At 44.5% G+C, this 5,835-nt stretch overlaps 1 long non-coding RNA gene across 1 annotated transcript; it reads right to left on the reverse strand.

Moving 5' to 3' along the window:
- Positions 1-3,194: 3,194 nt before the first annotated feature.
- LOC113223339 lies at positions 3,195-5,824 on the reverse strand. The gene is made up of 2 exons (XR_003308699.1): positions 5,398-5,824; positions 3,195-3,962 (listed from the first exon to the last, which is right to left on the reverse strand). It is a non-coding gene; the product is annotated as an uncharacterized LOC113223339 (long non-coding RNA).
- Between the last annotated feature and the right edge of the window lie 11 nt (positions 5,825-5,835).

Raw genomic sequence — 5,835 nt, forward strand, 5'->3', positions numbered from 1 at the left:
CTGTCGCCCAGGCTGGAGTGCAGTGGCGGGATCTCAGCTCACTGCAAGCTCCGGCCCCCGGGTTTACGCCATTCTCCGGCCTCAGCCTCCGGAGTAGCTGGGACTACAGGCACCCGCCACCTCGCCTGGCTTGTTTTTTGTATTTTTTAGCAGAGACGGGGTTTCACCATGTCAGCCAGGATGGTCTTGATCTCCTGACCTCGTGATCCGCCCATCTTGGCCTCCCAAAGTGCTGGGATTACAGGCTTGAGCCACCGAGCCCGGCCAGTTTTTCTATTTTTTTAGTAGAGATGGAGTTTCACCATCTTGGCCAGGCTGGTCTTGAACTCCTGACCTCGTGATCCACCCGCCTTGGCCTCCCAAAGTGCTGGGATTACAAGTGTGAGCCACTGCACCCAGCCTATGCCTTTTCAATACACCCAGTTTGGACCCCTAACTTGCTGGGCAGCCTTAGGCAAGTCAGTTCACTTGAGCCTGAGCTCTCTTCTGCACACACAAAAGCAGAATAATCCATCACTCTCCCTACTTCAAGTCTGTTCTATTCTGTTCAGCTCAATCAAAACATGCAGGAGGTTCCCACCTCTGTGCCTGACGCTTGTTTTTAAGTGAAAATTTATCATACCATTTTCTTTTCTTTTTTATTTTTTTTTTTGAGACAGTCTCGCTCTATCGCCGGGGCTGGAGTGCAGTGGCCGGATCTCAGCTCACTGCAAGCTCCGCCTCCCAGATTCCCGCCATTCTCCTGCCTCAGCCTCCGGAGTAGCTGGGACTACAGGCGCCCGCCACCTCGCCCGGCTAGATTTTTGTATTTTTTTTGGTAGAGACGGGGTTTCACCGTGTTAGCCAGGATGGTCTCGATTTCCTGACCTCGTGATCCGCCCGTCTCGGCCTCCCAAAGTGCTGGGATTACAGGCTTGAGCCACCGCGCCCGGCCTATCATACCATTTTCAAAGTTGGCAATATTTGGTCAAGATAACTTCCCTACTCAGAAACTCAAACATATTCCAAGCCCTAACTCTGGAATCTCCAGTCTCTGTTCTGGTGCCATAACACCTTTACCCAGCCTGAGAAACGAAGGATAGATGTTCTAAGACAGCACTTCCCAAGTCAACTGAGGTAGGGGTGAGTGGTCAGGATTTTGTTTAAAATGCAGATTCCAACGGACAAGGTCAGGAGGTTAAGTCACTGCAAACAAGCTATGGAGCACAAGATTCCAAAGAACTATAATGCTTCTAGACTTTTTTTTTTGAGACAGAAATTTTGCTCATCACCCAGACTAGAGTACGACGATGTGATCTTGGTTCACTGCAACCTCTGCCTCCCGGGTTCAAGTGATTCTCCCCTGCCTCAGTAGCTGGAATTACAGGTGTGCACCACCACACCCAGCTAATTTTTGTATTTTTTAGTAGAGACAGGGTTTTACCACATTGGCCAGGCTGGTCTCAAACTCCTGACCTCAGGTGATCCGCCCACCTCAGCCTCCCAAAGTGCTGAAATTACAGGAATGAGCCACCATGCCTGGCCTAGACTCACTTCTTAAAAGCCATATGGCTCTGGATTTAGTTTAACCTTACTCCGAGTTCCTAGTTCTAGTCTATTCACTGACAGAGCAAGCTTTATCCCTAAATGTACCACAGTTAACTAAAGGACCCAGAGAAGGAACCCTCAAACCTTCTCAATACTGGGCCTCAATACCAAACTCTATCAACACAAGATCTCAAGGGCAGTAACCAGGCTTAGAACACAGCTCAACAACTCTCAACACTGCCTCCCCGCTGAAAACTGCTGCTCTCTAGACCTGCTGAAGACAAAACCAACAATACACATTCCAGACCCTTCCCTCTGCTAGTGTCCAGTCCTAGTAGGACAACCTGGTAGGGCAAGCAAGGTAGGATCTGCTAAGCCCTCCATGTCTCCTGCATGCACTGCTCCTGTGGGCAGATGGTTAGAAATGACCAATACTAAGCCACCCTGTCCACCCTACCTAGCCCTAACCCAACAACAAACTCAAGAAAAGCTTCAGTGTAGTCACATGAAAGAGAAAGCTTATCTACTTTGGTTTAAAGGGCACAAGCCTAAGTGACAGCCTAGCTCAGACGCTACATTCTAATTTCACTATCAGGGACTTCAATCTAATGGGATGAAAGAGTAGCATCAGTTCCCAAACTGCAGTGCCCCTAGGCATCTACTGAAGGAACTCTGGGACCACACTTTTCAGGACTACTTTTTTTTTTTTTTTTTGAGATGGAGTCTCGCTCTGTCGCTCAGGCTGGAGTGCAGTAGCCGGATCTCAGCTCACTGCAAGCTCCACCCCCCGGGTTTAAGCCATTCTCCTGCCTCAGCCTCCGGAGTAGGTGGGACTACAGGCGCCCGCCACCACGCCTGGCTAGTTTTTTTATTTTTTAGTAGAGATGGGGTTTCACCGTGTTAGCCAGGATGGTCTCTATCTCCTGACCTCGTGATCTGCCCGTCTCGGCCTCCCAACGTGCTGGGATTACAGGCTTGAGCCACCGCACCTGGCCATTTCAGGACTACTTTAAAGCAGCTTGAATACTTCCAGCATCACCTTGGAGCTCCAAACTAGCAAAACGGGGATATATTTAGGGTTCATTTCAACTAGTCGTATTAGCTCTCAACCACTATCATTTTACCTCAGGAGATTTACATGGAATTTTGCTTCCAAGTGGAATTTTTAGGAATGAGCCAAAAATACAAAATTCAAAACCTCAATTTGAAAACTATCTGTGAAGGTTGGGCACAGTGGCTCAAGCCTATAATCCCAGCACTTTGGGAGGCCGAGGTGGGCAGCTCACACGAGGTCAGGAGTTGGAGACCAGCCTGGCCAACATTGTGAAACCCAGTGTCTACTAAAAATACAAAAAAAATTAGCCTGGAGTGATGGCGGGTGCCTGTAACCCCAGCTACTTGGGAGGCTGAGGCAGAAGAATGGCTTCAGCCTGAGGTGAAGATTGCAGGTGAGTGGAGATCACACCACTGCAATCCAGCCTGAGACAAGAGTAGGACTCCTCCTAGGGACGGGGGGAGGGAACCATCTGTGAGCTGGAGACATCTATACAACAGCCTCAACTGCCAAGCCGCTCTGCCACAGCCAGAGATGTGGCCCTGGGCCCCATGTGAGCACAGAGCACCAAGACTCAGTTCACTTGGCACTGAAGCACAGATGAGACAGAGTGCAGTTTTTAAAAGGATTTATTTGACAAGTTTCACTTAGCGCAATATACCTAAAAGGAAATCACACTGTAATGGAAGATTTACATCGAGGCCTTAGAATTTCATACAAACACCAAGACCAAAATCCTAAAGTATTGGTATTGCATCTCAACTTTTTCCCATTAACTTAAAAAAAAAAAAAAAGCTTAAACTTATGTGCCTCACAGGTTACTAAATGAAACTAGAACAAACATGCCAAAATGTTTCACTTTTAATTGTAGGCACAGCTCCTATATTGAGTTTTACAAAAAAATAAACGCATGTCTTTCAACATGCATCCAGTGTTCAATGTAACGTGACAAAGGGCAACATTTAACATAATTCAACTGATTTTACCTAAATATGCTTACTGCTTAAGTATATCCTATAACTAACTTGAGAAAAGCTGGAACTTAAGTTTAACAGTTATAGTTTACTCAGCTTTACTGTTACATCCTAGATAGTAGGATCAAAAATTCAAAACTACTGGGCCTTAAGTCCTCATAACAATCCTGATTTCCACTTAGAGAGTAAGCATAAATCACAAGCTTGTATTGCAGAAACTGTTAAACTGAAGTTTTTTTTTCTTTTAAAAAAAAAGTTGACCAAGAGTCAGTGATCAGGATCGAGCAATTACATTCCCCATCCACCACTCATACTGGACATACTAGACATCCCTCCCATTCCATTCACGTCCATAGATGCACGGCTTCCACTACTGTAGTAGCTGCTGTTCATTGCTCCTTGGTTACCTGCACAGAGATCAATTTGACAAGTTAGGAGTAACGTCAGACTACCAGTCCAATAAAATACAGTATTCCAAGAAAAAGTTTAAAAAGTATACAAGTACAAATGGCTGCTGTCCAAGTGGTGAGACGCATGTTTGGGAAAGGGGAATCCCGACGCTAAACAAGCCTCAATTAACCCCTTTTCTCTGCAGAACCAACTTGCCAGACTCTTGTGCTACCATTTTAACGGATTCTTCAGGATCAACGTGAACAATTAAGTTCAAAGGAAAAGTAGTATTTTTCAAAATTTGCAAAATTACTTCGTATTTTTAAAGCTAAACAAGACATCTTTTTAAAACATTTACCATAAACATTCACAATGTGTCCCTCAAATGGCATTTGGGAAAAGGAAACACAGGAGAAGTCTCTTGCTTTTCCTATTCATGGTGGGCAGGAAGTGTGACAACCACGTTGGACTAAAGGCAACTCACTGTGCCCAAATGGCAGCCTCCATGGAGTTAAGTCAGAGTCATTGACTGCTACAGAAAGTATTATTACAACATATCAATATTTGCTATTGAGAATTTAAATTACATTTTTTGAGAAAATACCTATGCAATGTTTGATTGAAAAATCACTGGAGTTTTCCTGTAAAACTTGGTCTGCAAAAGGATTTTGTGGGGTAAGATTATAATAACAAAATCACCATTCTTTAGACCAATTGAAAAAAAATAAATAAAACCAATCCTAGGTTAACTGACTAATACATATGGTCCTGAACTCAACCACCATTCTACTATTTCAAATTCTCCCTCCATCTAAAATTGATTTAATGCTAACCAAAAGACAAAAAAGTGAACAACTTTAACGTTTTAATAAATGGAGGCAGATATTTTCTGGCTCGACAGTATTCCACCAAAATTGCAATGACTAGTTTTTTTTTTTTTTTTTTTTTTTTTTTGAGATGGAGTCTCGCTCTGTTGCCCAGGCTGGAGTGTAGTAGCGTGATGTGATCTCTACTCACTGCAAGCGCCGCCTCCTGGATTCACGCCACTCGCCTGCCTCAGCCTCCCCAGCAGCTGCGACTACAGGCGCCCACCACCATGCCTGGCTAATTTTTTTGTATTTTTAGTAGAGACGGGGTTTCACCATGTTAGCCAGGGTGGTCTCAATCTCCTGACCTCGTCGTGATCCACCTGCCTCGGCCTCCCAAAGTGCTGGGATTACAGGCATGAGCCACTATTCCCAGCCGGCTGCAATGACTAGTTTTTAATTCACAGAACACTTCCCCCCCCAATGATTGTTTCTGAAAATTAAGCTAGTAAAAACAGTTACATTTGGATTGAAAGCATACATGTTAAAAACCCGATTTCACCAAAAAGGAGCCTGCATCTTCCCAACTAAAGAAATCTGCCTAAAACTTATTCTAAGTATATTAAAAAAACAAAAACAGGCTTACCGTATCCACTCATGCTGCTCTGGCCACCACATCCGCCTCCATAATCACCACTCAGCTGCTGGCTGGCTGGGCCACCGTAACTGGACTGGTTTGCTGTTAAGGAAACATTAGAACCTTGTTCCTTATATAATGTAGTACCTGGTGGTACCGGGCTTGTAATTCTTGATCTTATATTACTATAACCCCTCCACCTCCTTCTGCCTACTGTCTATAACCAGGCTATCCTTCTATCCATCATTTCAGCTAATCAAATATTGATAAACCAAAGTGCTAACGGTATACACTTCAGCAGAACTAAACTCCACGATTCCATAAGTAGAGACATTTTGTGAAGATCTTACGAAACTGCTTGACTGGATTTAGTGGGGTTTCCTCCTTAATTTGATGTATCAAAGGCATGTCAATACACCTAATTATGCCCACATTTATCTTAATCCT

This window comes from Piliocolobus tephrosceles, unplaced genomic scaffold, assembly GCF_002776525.5.
Source record: "Piliocolobus tephrosceles isolate RC106 unplaced genomic scaffold, ASM277652v3 unscaffolded_40889, whole genome shotgun sequence".
NCBI classification, from domain to species: domain Eukaryota; kingdom Metazoa; phylum Chordata; class Mammalia; order Primates; family Cercopithecidae; genus Piliocolobus; species Piliocolobus tephrosceles.